The sequence below is a fragment of the Capsicum annuum genome, unplaced genomic scaffold (assembly GCF_002878395.1).
Source record: "Capsicum annuum cultivar UCD-10X-F1 unplaced genomic scaffold, UCD10Xv1.1 ctg5471, whole genome shotgun sequence".
NCBI lineage: Eukaryota > Viridiplantae > Streptophyta > Magnoliopsida > Solanales > Solanaceae > Capsicum > Capsicum annuum.
In genome coordinates this window covers 220,992-243,493 of record NW_025862939.1, presented here as the reverse complement: position 1 = coordinate 243,493, position 22,502 = coordinate 220,992, and the positions used below count along the sequence as shown (strand labels likewise).

Sequence of the window (22,502 nt, the reverse complement as noted above, 5' to 3'; positions counted from 1 at the left end):
ATGTAGTTAAGGGTTGCTTAGAGTTGGACACAAAATTCCTAATTCAAATTGAAATGTACAATGATTTTGGAAATAAGATTTTCCTTTTCTTAAAACAGAAAAAAATACATCCCCTTCTTTCTTACTGAGAAATTCTGAAGAATACTAATTTATTTTTACGATGGGTTCTGTATTTATATATTTATTTTGTATATAATTGTATATAAGTATTTTCTATATAATCTATAAGAGAAGTCTTTTCCCTTTACTATTATATGTTAAGTGAGACCAAAAAGACGAAATGAGCAAAAAATTTGTATATATCAATGGAGGAAAAAACCATGAGGAAAATAATACAGGAATTCTCTACAATTACACTGTGGAACAATTAAAGGGATGTGGCGCAGCTTGTTAGCGCGTTTGTTTTGGGTAAAAAATGTCACGGGTTCAAATTCTGTCATTCCTACATATTACTGCTCCTTTGAGCAGTAATGAGGGATTAATTGAGATCGCTTCAAATTGGACATAATCTTTTATTTTTATCATTCTATTCTAGTATATACATACAAAATGTATTGGGGTCATAAAAAGAATTCTTTTGTTTACAGTCTTATCTATTCTAATAAGAAAGCGCTCTTAGTTCAGTTCCGTAGAACGTGGGTCTCCAAAATCCAATGTCGTAGGTTTAAATCCTACAGAACGTGATTTTTTCTTCTTAGATCGAATTAGAATAAAATAGATTCATTCAGTAACTTTCACAACAATCAGAATTTGACCTCTTGTGCCCGTGAATTAAAGAAATGAGGAGGTCAATCAAAAAGAGATGTTAATTAATCAAAGGTCCAACTGATTACCACGCTTATATTGTAAATATGCAGTTACGAATAATCCAGCCAAAGTAATAAGAATTAGACCTAACACGATTCCAAAAAAACTTCAATCATTTTTATTTGTTTGAAAGGAGACAAAAAAGAGGTAATATCGATACCTAAATATTAATCCAAATTGACCTGAATCTCAATGACAATGAACAATAATTGACAATTGGTAACGTAAGTAAATCTAGAATACACATAATCCCACAGAAGGATTTCCTTTTATGAATTGTTCATTTTAAATATTTAATTTAAATAAGTCGTATCTTGCTAAGACCAATAAATAGAGCTGAGGTTATAGTTAAAGCCGCTAATAGAAAACTGAAATAACTAGTTATAGTAAGCATGAAGGGGCTAAATTTAATGAAATATGTTCTTTTTATACATATGTTTAAAAAACACTTACCTAAGTTTAAATTTTGCAAAATAAAAATAAAATAGGAGGGCAGACAAAAATCTCAATTGAAATTGGAAGAATAAGTTGAATGAAAAGTTGTTGATTCATCTATCATTATAGGAAGACAACACTAACAAAGATAAAGTGCCAGCCATATAAAAGAAATTGATTCATCATCTGTAATATCTAGCCATCCCGCAATTCCAATCAACAAATTCTTTGAGTAACTCTTGGGTGAATTATTAAACTAATAAAAGCTATATAGTCTAACTTCATTCAAAAATGAAACTTGAATTTTTATAGAATCAAAATAGAAATGATTTTAGAATTTGATCATTTCTTAGATTCTGTTGAATTATATCGAATCCATTTTCGATTTTAAAGCGAACAGTTACCTTATAAAGCTTTTTTTTTTTGCTTTAATTTAATTTTAACTCATTAGATTCAGTAATATATTAATTCACATAATATCTTGAATGATGGAGAAGAAGAAAAAGTTATCACACAATCGCTTGATAAAATCTTTTTTTTTTTGGCCAACTAGATTCTAAAACTAGTAATTTCTATTAGGCTACACATTTTATCCTTCCATACTGCCCCGTCCTTGTAGCTAGATCAAGAAAGAACCTTTGGATCGAGATCCACAACAATGCATCACAACTATGAATTCCAATTATTCTATTTTTTCTTTCATCGAATATGGTCTACTACTCTTATTTCTTACTCGACCATTAACTTCTTCTTTAAAAAAGGATTCCAACAACAAAACGGCTTCCACAACTATGAAAAGAGAATTAGTATATCTCACATCTACTTAAATTGTGGGAATATGAGAATCTCTTTCGTTGAATTGAAAGAATTTTCTATTGAATGGAAGATGGTTTTACATCAACAAGTAAAGGAAAAAAGAAATTATTTTAGTACTTACTTTTGATACTAATTCAAATTGCGTTGCTGTTTTAGAAGAAGGATAGCTATACTGATTCGGTATACTCTAAAGACACCCTCGGTACAATATTGATGATCTTACAAAGATTAAATTTTAGTGAATTGTCATTTACTGATCTCATCTTTTACGGAATCGATCTTCTTTGACTGTACAAGAATACGTGGAGCTCAACATGTTTGGAAGAATAGGAGAACATTCGTTTACTGATATTATTACCATTATTCGATAATGGGTCATTCATAGCATTACTATACCTTCCCTATTCATTGCGGGTTGGTTATTTGTTAGCACCGGTTTAGCTTACGATGTGTTTGGAATCCCTCGGTCAAATGAGTATTTTACAGAGAGACGACAAGGAATTCCATTAATAACTGGCCATTTTGACCCTTTGGAACAACTTGATGAATTTAGTAGATCATTTTAGGAGGCCCTAATGATTATAGATCAAATCTATCCAATTTTTACAGTACGATGGTTGGCTGTTCACGGCCTATCTGTACCTACCGTCTTTTTTTTGGGATCAATATTAGAAATGCAGTTCATCCAACGATAAACTTAATCCAAACTATAGATCTACGACACAATCAAACCCGAGCGAATAAAATGTTGAATTGAATCGTACCAGTCTCTACTGGGGGTTATTACTCATTTTTGTACTTGCTGTTTTATTTTCCAATTATTTCTTCAATTAAGAAAAAGAAAGAGAATAAATAAGATTCTCTTAGCTCATTTGGAAGGATCTCACAATTTAATTATCCATGACTGTTTATGTCTCTAGCATGACCACTTGATGAAATTTGGAGGGAAGTGGGGTAAATGGCTAATACTACTGGAAGGATTCCTCTTTGGATAATAGGTACTGTAGCTAGTATTATTGTAATCGATTTAATAGGTATTTTATTTTATGGTTCATATTTCGGATTGGGTTCATCCCTGTAGTAATCGAATCAATTAAGTTATCAACATGAAAGCATAAGAACTCAACAGGATTCCTTCCTTATTTGTTTGAATCTAAGGGGAAGGGTCCGTTGAGTTCTTAAGAATCATACTATTTGTTTCGTCTAAATGATAAAATGAATTAAATAAAATAGATTTCTTTTTATTTTCAAAAACTCCATTTTTCTCTTTTTTCTGATCATGTTTTTTAAAAATTTACTTCATTGATTTATTCAGACCACCTCTTCTTTTTATATGATAGTATCTATTTGTATAAGATAAGTTGATTGAAGAAGTTTTATTTAATTAATAAAATTTCCTCTATTTTTTTGTTTTGTTTGTCCACCACTCCATATATTATACGTAAAGGGGGCGTAGGATAACAGGTTTCTGATATATCTGAAAAAATCGAACCAAGACTAGGAATTTTTAACAAACAGGATCAAGAATCATTACTCTTTCGTTTCTACACAAGAAAAAAGGATTTTTATACACCTCTTTCTTGTGTCGAAGACTGGGAAGACAAATAATCCCTTCTAGAATTTTTTCTTCCACGCATTTATCCCCCGCTTCCTTATGTCTAGTATCTAGATAAATTTTATTTTCTTTCTATTTAGAATAGAAAACTATTGATATGTCTTATGTCTTATGACAGTGAAATCTATCAATAGTAACATAGTCCTACTACTCCAATAAAAAAAAAACTAAATCAAAATAATGAAAGTCAAATACTCTTATTTAAATTCTACATTACATACTCTTTTTCTACGAGATGCTAGGAATTCCTTGTACCACATAGTATGTAGCTTTTGAAGAAGAGTATAAACAATACAAAGGAGTTTTCAAAATTTTTATTTTATTTTTTTGACCATAAATAATCGCCAACAAGAATTTGGTTCTTTTTACGAACTTGAAATCGATAAAGCTGCAAATCTAGAATTTCATTTCGGCTAATTGAACCTTCTCGAACTGTTTCTTTGTAAGAACCAAAAAGATTTGTGCCAAAATAATAGATGCCAAGAAGAATAAAAGTTCTTGGACACGTAAGGGATCCTGAAGTACTGTTTCTGCATTTCCATGACCAAATCCACCTACATTAGGATTACTCGTTAATGGTTGATCAAATTTGATAGATTCGCCCTAAAAAACAAGAAGTTCTAGTCTAGGAGGGATTATGTCAACCACTTGACGTCCCTCCGACGCATTTGTTATGGTTATCTCATATCCCCTTTTTTCTTTTCGTATGATTTTGCTTACTATACCTGCTGTTGTAGCATTATAAACCGTATTGTTACTCTTGCTGCCGTCAGGATAAATCTGACCCCTTCCCCTTTTCCCACCTACGTATATAGGATATTTTAAGAAGTGAACATCTTTTGTAGTAGCAGGGTTCGGGGAAAGAGTAGACAAGGTTATTTCACTATATTTTTTACCAGGGTCCTGGGAAAGAATAGACAAGGTTATTTTATTATATTTTTTACCAGGGACAGGGCCTACCATAAGAATATTTTTTTTTATTGGGGAAATAGCTCTGAAAAGATAAATTGCCAATCTTTTCTTTTATCTTAAGAGAAATACGATCGGGAGGAGCTAATTCAAACCCCTCTGGTAAAATAAGAATAGCCCCCACATTCAACCCCCCCCTTTTACCATTAGCAAGAACCTGTTTCAGTTGCATATCATAAGGAATTTGAACAACTGCTTCAAATACAGTATCAGGAAGTACCGCTTGTGGAACCTCAATCTCCACGGGCTTATTAGCTAAATGGCTATTGACACATACAATACGGCCAGTCGCTTCTCATGGATTGTCATAACCCTGCAGTGCAAAAATGGGATATGCACTTGAAATAGATGTTCGAGTTAAGATATATATCATGAGCGATATGGAAATAGATCGAGTAATCTGTTTCTTTAGCCAAGAAAAAGCATTTCTAGTTTGTATGGTCCAATCATTGATCATAAAAATTTCTACAATAAATTGGGTAGGCGCTAGTATGAAATAGTCTAGAAATAATATAGGATGAATCTTCTAGATGGTTAGAAATAGAAAGATAAAATACAATTTTCAATACTTAGCTTATGTACAACTACAAAGTACCAAGCATTCTAATTGGATTAGATTAATATCAATGGATCCTTTATCAGTCATTCATTGAATGATAAATAACTACAAGTGCCGGAGACATATGATTTAAATAACGGAAAAACCAATATTTAAAAATTGTATCGAGAATGACCAGGAAGGTCGAAACAAGACCAAATATAATTTAATCATTATGAACAAACCCAAAATCTTTATAGATAGAGCTAATAATTAATTTCCAACCGCGGGGTGAATGGAATCCGATACCTAAATCATTTAATAAAAGAATAGAAAAAACTTTTATTGTGTCATTTACGTTATAGAGGAATTCCTGAGCCCAAGAGTTAAGAATAACAAGTTTTTAACTACCCAAAATTGAATACCCGCTTAGAATAATGCAATAGATGATATTTGTTGAGACGTGCAAAATTGTATGGATACGATTCTCATTTTGCATCTTGATTAATTGGATCGTTTCTTTATGGATTCCTATCCCAAACTCTTCGAGATGTGTTTTCGAGTATTCCTTGATCATTTCATCCAAGAAGAGGAGTTTCTCTAATTCTATGAATTTTTCTAGAAGACTTTTTTCTTGAAAAGTATTCAAGAAAATTTTGGATTGCCGAGTATTCCACCAATTAGTATCCCAAGATTCCAAACATTTATTAAATGAGAAAGAAATCCACTAGGGCAAAAATACTATAGATGCAAGATAGAAAAGAGGGGTGAATTCTTTCTTTTATGCCATTTTCATCTGTGAATTGTTAATCAACCCATCCGTACTCTCTATGCTATCGAATATTTCTTACACATATGTGTTTTATAAAAGGTATCGAACTTATGAATTTATTTTCTTTGTGATTTTGTGGTTAGTCATTGAATATAGAAAGAATACAGAAATAGGCTAAGAATTTACTTCGAATGAAGAAATTGAGAATATTGTTTCCTGATATCTCAATTGCTCAAAATCAAAATCAAGTGTCTCTTTTCGATGAATGATCGAAAGAAAAACTTTAAGTAGTGAATATTGTTCAGATTTTTAGAAGAAAGAACTCCGTTGCAATCAAAATATCCAATATTTCAAAAAAAAATTCACTAATTACCCATAATCTGGAATAGAATAATTGAGGGACAAATATTACGATGATAAAAAAAATAACTGACAAAAGATAAATTGGCTAGTTCTCATTATTTAATTAAGAAATCTAATTGGTGGTCATTAAATAATACAAAAGAAAGAATTTCCAATTTACAAGATACGATCTATCTGGATCTAAAGTGTCAATTCCAACAACTATTGAACTAATGAAATTTCTTGATTTCGAAATGGTTTGCCATCTGAGATGAATCTATTATTTTGATTTGTTATTTATTATTGAATTGCGTGGGTTTACATACGCATAAAGACCATAAAAAGAGTTTCATTTTATGGTTCTTTCATATACATTTTCTTTAATTGAATGAACGTTCTGATTCTCAATTTCTCAAAATACTATAACTGGTACACGCAAGAAATAGACTAATTCAAGAGCCTTTTGTTCAATTTCTCGTGGAGTCAAATTCTTATTAGTACAGGTTAAGGGAATGGACCCCTGGCCTCAGATGTCCATATAAAGAACACGATGAGCATAAATACCCTCTTTAACTTCTATTCTAACGGACTGAATATCTTTTATAAGGAATCGGAGGAATATGCGACGAATTTTTTCAGAAACCCCCAATGAAAAATACAGACTATTCCTTCCTTTATATAGAATCGATCATAACCACTACCTACATTACAAAAAATTGTGCACCATAAATAAGAGCTAATAAAGAGACCCGCAATTCCATAGAAAGACATCACGATTCCTTGTGAAAAAAATGATTTGCTGAGGCGGAGAAAAAGATATCAAATTTCTACCAAGATAGCTGGAAGTTCCAACTAATAAGAAGCCTAATGAACTCAAAAAAAGGATAAAGGCCCAGTAGAAATTACTTATTTTTTGAGACCCCATTATAAGTTCTATCCATATATGTTCTGATCGTCAAGTCATACTTTACCCGATTGCATTTTATTGAAATTGAGATAATACCCCATAGAAATTTTACTTTACTTTTTTGTTTCCGGAGTAACTCTCATCAACTAGCACTAGTTTGAGGTCAACTAGCACTAGTTTGATGTAAACCTTTAGGAGTAATTCATCAAATTGGTTAAATCTAAAATAATAACATACTCTTTATTTAATACGATCCCAATATACATATTGATATACTGTAACACCCCAAAATTTCTATCCCGAGATGTCACACGGTGCTTAGGAATACACGTAGCCCCAAGATAACCCTCGGAGCTAGACACTACCTCAACGAACTCAATTCAACAATAGTCATGCATAATAAAGAGATATATCACATCGGGTTCAAGAGAGATACTGGAGAATACTAAACTGTACAATCAAAATATATATTGAATATCTGTACATACCATCCCTCTAGTCTGGCAAAACCCCTATACATCAAAATCAAAGAGCCTTTGGGACAAACACCCAACTGACTCAACAATACTGAAAGCCATAACAACAAAACGACATAAAAAAAATATAGGCACGACCCTCGAACCATGAGGACTCACCACTGAGGAAACGTAGTGAGGCACCCGAATATCGCTAACACGGCTGCGGTTGAGTACCTGAACCTACATTATGAGAAAATGTAGCCCATAGGAAAATATATGGGTCAGCACTTTGGAATGTACTGAGTATGTGAGGGTGCATGCAACAATGTAAATATCATCTTCAATTTCATGAAAATATGCATATGTATAATGATGGCTCACTTGTCTTGAGTTAGATTGAAACATACTTTTCATTATCTCATAGTAAATAAATCATATGATAAAAACCTCATAAATCATCATAAACAACTCAACTCTTCAACTCAAGACGCGGAGTGACTCGGTAATTAGAGAAACTCAACTCTTATGGACATGGGAGGTTCTTATAACCATCATAAACCATGTGAGCTACATGGAATCCAATATTTTGCCCCTCTAAGGAGAGAACCCCACATTGGCGGGAGAGTCGTACTCTTTCCAGGGATTACAACCTCAATTTTGTGATCACAATCTCATACTCGGCCTCTAGCCCACAAATATCAATACCAATCCTACGGTGGCACGTAGTTTCGCAGGAAATACCACATTTCTTGCTTGGTGCTAAATACTACTCCCAGACTCAAGCTCAGAACGCGTTAGGAAATCCACCACAAACATCACAAGGGTCTATCATGAAGATCAAATCAAATCTCTTTCTCATTTATCAAATCATAATCAATTTGTGGATTCCTAACTTGACTCAAATCGAATCAATGTTTCTCAATATCAAAATGTATCAATTCATTAAATCATGGCAGCATCAATAACTTTGAGAAAATATCAAGACTCATTGTAACAACTCAATCTCATGAATCAATATACTCAATAATACAATTTGTCTTAAGGAAGCTTAAAGCTTGACACATATCTTGAAGACAGTTGAAATATCAACTCATGGTAGAAATATGAAATTCACAATATTAAATATCAAGTCATAACTTAGGAATAGTAAAATAATCATGTATAACAATGCTTGAAAAATGTATATTCTCATAGTCTTATGATGAAGTAATTTGGGTATAAACTCACTTTCAAAATCATATAAATCCATAATAAAAACCAAAGCTTTGGGCACAAGAACGAAAGGATTGCTCTTGATCAAAACCTCACATACCTTACTCTTTGAAATTGGATGAATTCTAGTGCTTGAGACTCTAACCGAACTTGTAATAAATGATTCTCGAAGCCCACACTATGAGAAACTTGGTTCTTGAAGATTTATAGATGATTTTTGGAAAATTAATGTTTTTGAATGAAACCCTAGATATATTTTCTTAAGGAATTGGAAGATAAAATGAAGAAATTAGGGTTTGGATGGGGATTCTCATATATATAGGGGCCTCCAAAAGATGGGAAAATACCAAAATACCCTTGCAAAAATGCCCTTTAATTGATGAAAAAAAATAGCTGATGACATTTGTGACAAGTCGTCAGACTTGTGACAAGTCATCACGAAATGTCGTCACAAAAGGATGGAATTTATCACTTTCTGATTAAGGTGACGACATTTTGTGACAAGCCGTCAGACTTGTGATAAGTCGACACAAAATGTAGTCACACAGTTTCCAGGCTGACATACTGGAGTAAATTAGACACAACTTTTTGCTCCAATATTGGATTTGGGTGAAATTAGTACCATTGGAAAGCTAATTCAATTATCTATCTATTGGTGGGTCATGAGATTAAAATTTATTAGTGTAACAAGAGATATGATCAGTTGAAGTTGACTATGCCAAAATCCTTCTCAAGAATTCAATCGGTAAGAGATGTTTTGATTCACCTAATCACTAGGACATCTTTGAGGCCTTAATACACATCATCCTTGATCAGAAAACAACTAAAGAACTATAATTTACTTCTCATGAGCTTGAGTCATGGTGGCACTATTGGTTAGAGTTCTCGGGGTATTACAATATCTCCCCCTTGGAAACATTCGTCCCGGAATGTTGCCAGATAGGCGAAGAATAAGAAAATAAATGAGGACGTATAGATGGAACGACTCACTCAAAGGACTTAATTCACTCTATACCTTCGGATACTATACAAAATGCATGAATTTGTGATGGAAGTAGACACACAGCTGAATCTTTAATAAGAAGGGGGAAGAATTAAGAAAGAATGGTACCTTCTGCTCGCTACGAACTCACAAAAAAGAGGTAAGCGTACTTGGCTCGCATATCAGCTTCGTCTTCCCAAGTAGCACCCTCTACAGATTGATTTCATCAAAGCACTTAAACTAAAGGAACTTCTTTGTTCCTTAGCCTACAGATCTGAAAATCCAAAATCTCAACCGGAGTCTCCTCGAATGAATGGCTATCCTGAAAATCTAAGCTTTCGGAAGAATCAACCATGACAGAATCACCAATGCACTTCTTAAGCATAGAAACATGGAATACCGGATGAATGCTAGATAACTCCCCAGGTAACTCCACTTCATATGCTACTTTCTCACCATGGCTCTAAATCCTGTATGGACAATATAACGGGCACTAAGCTTTCCCTTTTTCCCAAATCTCTTCACCCCTTTCATGGGTGAAACCTTCAGGTAAACTAAATCATTAACATTAAACTTAATATCTTTTTTTCTCACATTGGCGTACAACTTTTGACGACTTTGAGAGGTCTTCAATCTTTCTCAAATCAACTTAACTTTTTCCATAGACTCAAACACAACATCAGGCCCAATCACAACTGCTTCTCCTACTTTAAACCAACCTATAGGCGATCTACATCTTCTCCCATACAAAGCTTCAAATGGGGCCATCTTAATACTAGTATGGAAACTATTATTATACGTAAATTCGATCAATGGCAAGTGTTCATCCCAACTATATTTGAAATCAAGCGCACATGCCCTCAACATGTCCTCTAAAGTCTGAATAGTCCTCTCAGCCTGACCATCAGTCTGTGGATGAAAAGTGGAACTCAAATGAACTTGGGTACTAAGACCCTTCTGAAAGGCTCTCTAAAACTGTGAAGTAAACTGAGTACCCTTATCTGAAATGATAAACAAAGAAAATCTATGCAATCTTACTAACTCACGAATATACAATCTAGCATAATCCTCAACTGTATAAGATGAATGTACTAGAAAGAAATGAGTTGATTTAGTCAACCAGTCTACAACAACCCAAATTAAATCGTGATGATGACGAGAAGATAGCAAACTAATTACGAAATCCATAGTCACTTTTTCCCACTTCTAAGTAGGAATGCTAAACTCTTGCATTACACCACTGGGCCTTTGGTGCTCTACCTTAATCTATTAACAAGTAGAACACTTTGCCACACATAATGCTATGTCTTTCTTTATACCGTTCCACTAATAGATTTCCCGCAAATCGCGATACATCTTGGTAGCATTGGGATGAATAGAATATCGTGCACCATGCGCTTCAGCCATAATTCTCTTTCTTAGATCATTAAAATTGGGAAAATATAATATACCCTGTAATATTAACACACCATCTCCCCTTTAGGAGAAAACCTCTACCTTTTGGTCCTTAACTGACTCCTTCAGTCTGGCCAAACTAGGATCCCTATCTTGCTTCTCCTTTACCTCCGAGATCAAAGAGGACTCAGAACTACTCTGAACTAACATACTCCCTTCAGTGAAATCAAGCAATCTAGCACCCAACCTGGCCAAACGATGGACATCACGAGCCAATTTTATTTTATCATTCTCTATATGAGCTACACTACCCATAAACAACCTGCTAAGAGCATCTTTCACAACATTGGCCTTGCCCAAGTGATACACTACACTCATATCATAGTATTTTAGAAACTCTAACTATCTTCTTTGCCTAAGATTCAACTCTCTCTGAGTAAAAATATACTGCAGGCTTTTGTGATCAGTAAACACATCAACATGAACAACATACAAATAATGTCTCCAGATTTTCAAAGCAAAAACTACAACTGCTAATTCAAGATCATGGGTTGGGTAATTCTTTTCATGAGGCTTCAACTGTCTAGAGGCATAAGCTATAACTTTACCCCTCTGCATCAACACACAACCCAAACTAACTCTAGAAGCATCACAATACACCACTAAACTATCAGTACCATTGGGTTAAGCTAATACTGGGGCTGAAGTGAGCCAAGTCTTTAACTCCTAAAAACTCTTTTCACAGGTATCTATCCACTAGAACTTAACTTTCTTTTTGGGTCAACCGGGTCATGGGAGATGCAATGGAAGAGAATCCCTCAACAAAACAACTATAATAACCAGCTAGACCCAAGAAACTCTTAATGTCAGATGGGGAGGTAGGTCTAGGCCAAATCTTTACAACTTTTGTCTTTTGGGGATCGACTCTAATATCTTCGGCGGAAACAATGTGACCCAAAAAAGCAATTGACCTTATCCAAAATTAACACTTGCTAAATTTAGCAAATAATTGATGATCTTTAAGTGTTTGCAAGACAATTCTAAGATGGTCGGCATGATCATCCTCTCTTTGGGAATACACAAGAATATCGTCTATGAATATAATGACAAACATATCAAGATATTTCTCGAAAACTTGATTCATGAGGTCCATGAAGGCTGCTGGAGCATTGGTTAACCCAAAGGACATGACAAGAAACTCAAAGTGACCATAATGGGTTCAGAAGGATGTCTTTGAAATATCACACTCTCTCATTTTAAGCTGATGATAGCCAGATCTAAGGTCTATCTTTGAGAAATAACTCGCATCCTGTAGATGATCAAATAAATCATCGATTCTAGGAAGAGGGTACTTGTTCTTGATATTTACCTTGTTGAGTTGACGGTAGTCAATGCACATATGCAACCATCTTTCTTACGTACGAATAAAATAGGTGCACCCCACGGGGAAACCTTGGGTCTGATAAAGCCTTTGTCTAATAGATCTTTGAGTTTCTCCTTCAACTCTTTAAGTTCTGCAGGAGCCATACGGTATGGAGGAATGGAAATAGGCTGAGTACTGGGAAGGATATCAATCCCGAATTCTATTTCTCTATCAGGTGGGACCCTTGGGAGATCTTTCGGGAAAACATCGGGAAACTCATTAACAATGCTAACTAACTGAATAGTCGAAGTATCAGACTTGAGGTCTTTAAATCGAACTAGGTGATAGATGAAACCCTTGGAAATCAACTTCCTAGCTTTGAGGTAGGATATGAAATGGCTCTTCAGAGTTACAGAACTCCTGGACCACTCAAAAATGGTCTAGTCAGGAAACTAAAACTTCACCACTTAGGACGAAAATCTATAGATGCATAGCATAAGTGAATCCAATCTGCACCCAGAATGACATCAAATCAACCATATCTAGCTCAATCAAATAGGCATATATGACCCGATGAAGGGCAGTGATAGGACACTTCTTATACACTCTCTTTGTAATAATAGATTCTCCTATTGGTGTAGAAACGATAATAGGCGCAGGAATCCATTTAGGGTCCATCTTAAAATTTACAGCAACCAGAGGTGTCACATAAGAGAAACTCAAAAAACGGGGTCAATCAATACATACACATCATAATGAAATATACGGAGCATACCAGTGACAATATCTAGAGAGTCATACTTCTCCTAGTGAGGTGGTATAGCATAGAAGAGATTCTGGCGCGAACTGCCAGTAGTACTAGAAGAGACGCCCTAAGGAGGAACTGGGCAGACTACGGGAGCGGGGGTACTGGTAGCCTAACTCTGGGGACGATCATCTCGACTCCCCTGTCTAGTATACGGATAATCTCTAAGTTGGTGACCTAACTTGCCACAACCAAAACAATCCCTCTTATCAATAAAAAACTCACCAAAATAATATCTACCACACTTGGCACATAAAGGAGGATGAGATCTGTTACTTACACTTTCCTAAGACTTGGGTGGGATAGGCCTGTTCCCCTACTCCTGCCTACTTCTAGGTGCGGGAGCACTAATTGAGGAAGGTGCAGGCATAAACAGATGTCTCTGGAATTGAGGGCGGTACTTTCCATGGAATCTGGACTGACCGAATCCCTGCTGCTCTGATCTAGATGTTTTATTCCCTCTTACTCTCCCCCTCTCTTTCACATTATTATCTTTAATCTATTGGGCATGTATCATCAATCGAGAAAGGTCCATATCCCTATTAAGCATACCAGATCTACACTCTTTCACAACGTAACTCGATATGCCAGTCACGAACTTTACGCATGATTGTCTTGGAGTCAGCCATCATACTAGGAGCATATTTAGATAACTGATTTAATCTAAGACAATACTCCTTAACAGTCATGAAGCCTTGTCCCCAATTCATGAATTCCTCTATCTTTGCTTCCCTCATCTCAAGAGAAAAGAATTTGTCCAAGAATGCATCCTGGAATAACTGCCAAGTCATAGGAGCGACATCCTTCCCTATACTCTCTCTCTCCACATCTCTACCCAATCATATGCAATATTTTTCATTCGATAGGCATCCAATTCAACACTCTCCTTCTCATTCACGTGCATAATCTGGGTGATCTTTCTCACTTCATCCAAGTACATCTATGGGTCTTCACCTACCTTCGACCCATAAAACTTAGGTGGATTAATCCGTATAAAGTCACAAACTTGAGATGTAGTAGAATTATTCTCTTGTAAAGGTGGAACAGTATCCTAGGCATTAGCTTGAGCATTGGCGGTAACTACCTAGTCTAGCGCCTGAAAAGCTTCCCAAAATTCCGCATAAGACACATGCTTGTTCAAGGGATCAACGTGTTGAGGTTGCTCATTGTTTCTACAAGCTTGATAAGGAGGCATTTTCTATTATAAGAGAGCACGAGTTAATCACAGATAAAGAGATAGTTGTAGGTACGATAAACTTTAGAAAGAAAAAAATAACTTTTCTTAAAATATCCCATAGCCTCTTGCTCATAGAAGCGGCGCGCTACACACCGATGATCAAGACTCTATGTAAAATGGCTTGTCAAACTCCCTAGGACCTAGGACTCGTTAAACCTTAGGCTCTGATACCAAGCTTTGTAACACCCCAAAATTTCCATCCCGAGACATCACACGATTCTTAGGGCTACACTTAGCCCCAAGAACTCAGAGCCAGAAACTACCTCAAGGAACTCAATTCAACAATAGTCATACATAATAAAGAGATACATCACATCAGGTTGAAGAGAGATACTGGAGAATACTAAACTATACAACCAAAATATATATTGAATGTCTGTACATACCATCCTTCTAGTCTGGCAAAACCTCTATACATCAAAATCAAAGAGCCTTTGGGACAAACCCCCAATTGACTCAACAGTACTGAAATCCATAACAATAAAATGGTATTATAAAAATATAGGCACAGTTCTCGAACCATGAGGACTCACCAGTGAGAAAACGTAGTGAGGCACCTGAATATCTCTAACGTGGCTATGGCTGAGTACCTGAACCTACATTATGAGAAAATGTAGCCCATAGGAAAATATGTGGGTTAGTACTTTGGAATGTACTGAGTATGTGGGGGTATATGCAACAATATAAATATCATTATCAATTTCATGAAAATATGCATATGTACAATGATGGCTTACTTGGCTTGAGTTAGACTGAAATATACTTTTTATGATATCATAGTAAATAAATCATATGATAAAAACCTCATAAATCATCATAAATAACTATACTTTTCAACTCAAGACTCGGAGTGACTCGGTAATTCAAGAAACTTAACTCTTATGGACATGGGAGGTTCTTATAACCGACATAAACCATGTGAGCTATATGAAGTCTAACATTTTGCCCTCCTAAGGAGAGAACCCCACATTGGCAGGAGCATCGTACTCTTGCGAGGGAGTACAACCTCAATTTAGTGATCATAATCTCATACTCGGCCTCTGGCCCATAAATATCAATACCAATCCTACAGTGGCAAGTAGTTTCAGGGGTAATACTGTATTTCCCGCTCAGTATTAAATACTACTCCCAGACACAAGCTCATAATTCATTAGGAAATCTACTGCAAACATCACAAGGGTCTATCATGAAGATCAAATCAAATATCTTTCTCATTTATCATATCATAATCAATTTGTGGATTCCTAACTCGACTCAAATCAAATAACTCTTTCTCAATATCAAAATGTATCAATTCATTAAATCATGGCAACATCAATAACTTTGAGGAAATATTAAGACTCATTGTAACAACTCAATCTCATGAGTCAATACACTCAATAATCTAATTTGTCATAAGGAAGCTTAAAGCTTGACACATATCTTGAAGGAACTTGAAATATCAACTCATGGTAGAAATACAAAATTTATAATATTGAATATCAAGTCATAACTTGGGAATAGTAAAATAATCATGTATAACAAAGCTTAAACAATTTATATTCTCATTGTCTCATGATGAAGTAATTTGGGTACAAACCCACTTTCAAAAGCATATAAATCCATAATAGAAATCAAAACTTTGGGCATAAGAACGAAAGGATTGCTCTTGTTCAAAACCCCATATCCCTTAATCTTTAAAATTGGATGAATTCTAGTGCTTGAGACTCTATCCGCACTTGTAATAAATGATTCTCGAAGCCCACACTATGAGGAACTTGGTTCTTGTAGAAATCTTGAAGATTTATGGATGATTTTTTGAAGATTAATGTTCTTGAATGAAAGTATAGATATATTTTCTTAAGAGAATTGGAGGAGAAAATGAAGAAATTAGGGTTTGGATGGGGATTCTCATATATATAGGGGCCTCCAAAAGATGGGAAAATACCAAAATACCCTTGAAAAAATGTCCTTTAATTGCTGAAAAAAATAGCTGACGACATTTGTGATAAGTCTTCACAAAATTTCATCACAAAAAGGTGGAATTTATGACTGTAATACCCCGGAAAATTTTTCGTTGAAATTTTATACGTAAACGTGTTGAGTTCTATCTTCTAGAATGAATTATAAATTTTCTGTGCGGAATATCTTAGATTATGACCCACCATTGCGTAGAGTATTGAATAAGCTTTCCAACAATATGTGGATCATCCAAAAAGGACACCCGAGCGACGAGTTATGAACATTCCGATCGAACCGTGAATAGTCGTGAACAGTAAAACGTGCAGGAAAAAGTACTGAGGCCTGACTTATTTTTGCTCCAACTTTAAATGATCATAACTGTTTGTACATAATGATCTGGGTGATCTAATATATATCAACGGAAAGCTTTGCGAGTCCTCTTTCCAATGAAATTAGTTTCATCCAATTTTTCTATCGGAGAAAAAAGTTATGGTCGATCTACTTCAGCTTATCAAAAGCAAATTTTTTGGTCAACTTCAAACGATCATAACTCCTCGTACACAATGATCTGGGTGAGCTACTATATATTAACAAAAATATATGAGAATCCTCTTTCTAATGAAATTGGTTCATCCAATTTGGATATAGGAGTAAAACGTTATGGTTGATCTACTTTAGACTATCAAAACAGTCCACCAAAGGATAGATTCGAGAATTATTTGATTTTTAGGGGCGTTTTGGTCATTTCTCCTCACCCAAAATCCATCCAAACCCTACATTAAAGCCTATTAGAAGTATTATATGTTATACTTCATCAAATTCCCTCAAAAAGAAAACCCTAAGCTCCTACATCCAACTTCAAGAACCTCCAAAGTTCACCATTAATTCTTCAAATTTATTTAAGATTCCAATTTCCTAGTTTAAGAACTCCAAGAACCATCATTCAAAGGCACGATTAACATCTCAAAAATGAGTATTGATCTAAAGTTCATCATTCAAGCTATGTGGGGTTTTTCAATAAGAACTCTCTTTCGTTCTTGTACCCAAAAGTAATTTTCTTTACAAAGGCATGATTTTTATTTGATTTTTATGAATTTGAAGTATGAACGCATATATTATGATGATTATTATGAAATCTTGATGTTTATGATTTTGAAAGATGTATTTACATGTGTGGATATATAAAACATGAATCTTGAACGATATTTATCATGATTTTGATATTTGGGTCATGAATCCCCATTGGAATTTTTTTTTGAGAAAGTATGTGTTATAAGTACGTTGATGTTGAATATTTGAGATATTTTGAATGATTTAACCTTTTGGTCTTAATAGAGTTGTTTTGAACTCGAGTGTGAAAGAAATCCACAACGTGGTTGATTTTGATAGATGGGAATCATGATGGCTCCCGATGTAGATTTATATATTACTGAAATTGTTTTGTTGTGGATTGTCTTTGAAATGATCTGAGCTAAGTCTGAGAGAAATCTTTAGCACCGAGTGGGAGGTATAAAGCGACCTTACTTCCCTAGAACTACGTGCCCCCATAGGAGTGAGCCCGAGGCTAATTTATATAATGATCACTAGTTTGTATGGATTTAATATCGATAGTCCTACTCTGATGGAAAGGATAGGACGGCTCTCCCTAACGTGGGCTGTACGTTGGACTCCATGTGGCTCACATGATTTATGTCGGTTATAGGATCTCCCAGTGTGTGTGTGTTTCCTTGTGTCTATGGTGAATAGTGAAGTGATTTGAAAGTGGAATTGTGAAAGTTATTCTTTTGAAAGATTTAAATGATATTTACATTATGAGAATTGATATTCTTGATGAACTGAAAGTGATTGACAAATTATATGATGACTCACATGTGTTATAGTACTTATTTCATCCTCTCATGATTATGATAATTTTCTTCAGGCTATTTGAGTCTTTCATACATTCTGCATATTTCTTATAAATATTTATGATGATAATGTTTATACAACTGCATACACCCCCATATACTCAGTTCCTTTCTATGGTACTAACCCACATCTTCGAATGTGGGCTGCATTTTCTCAAAATGTAGGTTCAGGTTCTCAGTTCCAGCTTCGACTATGATTCTTAGGGCATGCTTTTCTATATCCTCTGTTGTGGTGAGTCATCATGTTCTGAGGACGTGATGTCTGATGTTGGTTTCACAGAATTGTTTGCATTTGATAACTGAGTATGAGTCAGTTGGGGCATGTCTCAATGGCTCGTTGGTTTTTTTGATTTTCTTAGAGACTTGTCAGACTAGTATAGATGTTGGGAGTTGACTAATAAGTTGTATTTTGTTATCTTTCTGAAATTCTTTTATTCTTGGATGATGATTACTCTGTTGATATTTGAGGATTATTTATGGAAACCCCGTTGATTTATGTTGAACTGAATGAAAATGTCTCAATAGCTTGGGGCTACACATAGCCTCAAGCACCGTGTGATGTTCCGGGACCCGTTTTTCGGGGATTTACAATGAGTTTCTACTTAAGGTGACGACATTTTGTGACAAGCCGTCAGACTTGTGACAAGTCATCACAAAATGTCGTCACACAGTTTCTAGGCTGACACACTGGAGTAAAATAGGCATAACTTGTTGCTCCAATACAGGATTTGTGTGAAATTGGTACGGTTGGAAAGTTAATTCAATTATATATATTTTGATGGGTCATGAGCTCAAAATTTCTTAGTGTAACAAGAGATATACTCATTTGAAGTTGACTATGCCAAAAGCTTTCTCAAGAATTCAACCGGTAAGGGATGTTTTGATTCACCTAATTGCTAGGAAATCTTTGAGGTCTTAATACCCATCACCTTTGATCAGAAAACAACCAAAGCACTATAATTTATTTCTCATGAGCTTGAGTTATGGTGGCACTATTGGTTAGAGTTCTCGGGGTATTACATATAATAGAGATTAACCGACTACATTTCAGCCATCCAATGATCATGATCTATTTGAAAATTACTAGAATGGATATATCTATCTATCATGTTTCTGTACGCATAGGAGTTTTTCCCTTTATGTTCGGTAGAAATCACATGTTATACTCTATTCCAATAAATAGATATCCGTGTTATTATACAAGTACACGTTTTCAAAAGAAAAATGGATGAGATTGGGTCCTAGAGGATCTAAATAATCTTGTTTTTTTGAATATGAATAAATAAAGAATCCATAACAATTGCTGGAAATACTAGGCCTTCTAACGGCCCAAGAATAGATGGAAGGTCCAAATTTGTCATAGAAGGGGTACCTCAATTTACTATATTGAATTTGTTATTATGTTATTATATAAATAAACATATCTTGTAATAATTAAATAATTATAATTAAATTAAGAATTTGAATTCTAATTAGATAATATTTATTATTAATAGAATTTGAAGAATTTGAAATTCTTAGTATAGATCTAAGTATGTATATATCTAAATTTAACTGAGTACGTAGAATATGAATAAGTGCAAAGAATGTAGAACAAAATAAATGGAATTATTCATCTCTTACATGAGAAAGATATGTATCATAATAAACTTTATTATTTGTCTTCATTTCTTTGTCTTTTATTGTTGTCTTCTAATTTTCTAAAAATAGATAATGAGATTATCGAAAGATTTGTTCGAATCTGACCCAACATGAATTTCTAGCTAAAATGTTTTTTGGGAGATAGAGAAAGATACAAAACTCTATTATCTATGTTTTAATTTCAAATTATATACCTAATACAAGAAGAAATTCATTTTATTTTTCTAATTTCATGAAAGGAAGAACTCACTCTTGGTGATAAAGGCTTCTTGATTCGTAATCAGGAATATAGGTCAAAAAAGAGTTATCCTCAACTCTTGTTTTGATTCTTTCTACAATTAGATCTTCTATCACCTAAGAAAGGGCCATTATTATCTTAGTTACTATTATCTTATTTACTTTGATTCCGATAAACTAACTACTTTTTTGCTACAAACACAAATAAAATAAAATAATGGCCTTAGTTCTCTACTTGATTTTGCTTGATTTTTGATTCAAAGGAAAAAAAGGCATGGAGCTTGAAAAACTCACTCAGAATTCTTTTTAAAAGATTATGTGGTACAATTAGGTCGAAAAAACCCTTCTAGAATAAGTATTCAGCTGCTTGCGAAACTTCGGGTACTGTTTTATTCAATGTTTGTTCAATTACTCTTTTACCTACAAATGCAATATAGGCAGTGGGTTTGGCAATAATGATATCCCCCAACATACCAAAACTAGCTGTCACTCCACCAGTTGCTGGAGATGTAAGGACTGATACATAAAATAATTTTTATTTAATTGATAATCATATAAAGCAGACGATATTTTATCCATTTGTATCAAGCTCAAACTTCCTTCCTGCATGCGTGCCCCCCAGAAGAACACACTATAATAAGAGATAAAATTTGATTGGCAGTGTGTTCAATCAAATGGGTAATTTTCTCTCGAACTACGGATCCCATACTACCCCCATAATCTGAAAATCCATAACCCCAATTGCTACGGGAATGCCATTTAGTTGGCCTATGCCCGTTTGAACAGCCTAGGTTAATCCTGTCTTTCTTTGATAAGAATCAATACGATCTTTATAAGGCTCCTCTTCCGAATGAAATTCAATGGGATCCAGAGAGACCATGTCTTCATCCATAGGATCCCAAGTACCCGGATCAATCAAAAGTTCAATTCTATCCGAACTACTCATTTTCAAATGATATCCACATTGTTCACAAATATTCATTTTTGATTTTAAAAATTCCTTATAATTTAATCCATAATAATTCTCATATTGAACCCACAAATGCCTGTATTTTTGAGTTACCTCGAGATCATTAGAACTTTCTCTTATAGTTAAATCACTGTCCTTAGAACTTTCTATTATAGTTAAATCACTGCCCTTAGAACTTTCTCTTATAGTTAAATCACTGCCCTTTGTGTGAGTTTGTATACTGGAACCCTCGTTTTCACTACTATTTTTACTTTCACCACCACAAACGGCCCTATAAATGTAACTGTCACTGTAATTGTCACTACCACTTATAATGGAAGTATCTATACAGATTTGAGACTGAAGATAATTATCAATGCAACTATTAATGTGATTATTCCAACTATATTAAGTATCATAAATGTAAGAATTATAGTAGGGATCTTCGCCCCTAAATCCATTATTCAGATAACTCGAGTTTCGATAACTATAAAAATAACTTTTTCACTCAGAAAAGAATGATCGTTGTCAATCTCAAAAATCTGATTTTCAATATCAAAATAGATAGAATAACTGTCTCTATTCCTATCACTAACTACAAAAGTGTCATCAGAGATGAAATTCCAAATGTCTTTAAGGCCGAATAAATAATCAACATTACTGCAACTAGGAATGTTTTTCACTTTTCGATTTGGATCTTCACTGGTATTTTCAATAGGACCAAGACTGACCATTGATTTATTTAGCCCACATCCGCGTTCAAACTCCTTCTAAAACAACATCGAATTAAACCACCATATTTCCATAGAGTTTTCTTGCCCCCTATTTGCATGAAAATACAATAGATGAATAGTCATTGACTAAAAAGTTATTTATTTGAATATCTTATTTCCTATCAGACTAATCATAGAAATCCAATCACTAGGATTATTAGTGATTATTGAAAAAAAGTTCTGAATCTAGGGGAACACTTCACTGTATATTAATATGTCGAAACCCCCTTTTATTATTAAAAATAATATAAATATAATAATATTATTTTTGATAAAGGGCGGCTTCTCCTATGCCGTGTCAAATTTGCATTAAAAAAAGAGATTTTTCCTCTCCTATACTCCTATAAAGAAATCAAAAAATTTTCTTAAAATCTTGTCTAATACTAATATCTAATCACTAA

At 34.3% G+C, this 22,502-nt stretch overlaps 2 pseudogenes; one reads left to right on the top strand and one right to left on the bottom strand.

The window, feature by feature from the left end:
* The window catches only part of LOC124893152, a 31,169-nt pseudogene that overhangs the window by 4,449 nt on the left and 4,218 nt on the right, over positions 1 to 22,502 (top strand).
* Positions 20,611 to 22,185, bottom strand: LOC124893148 (annotated as a pseudogene).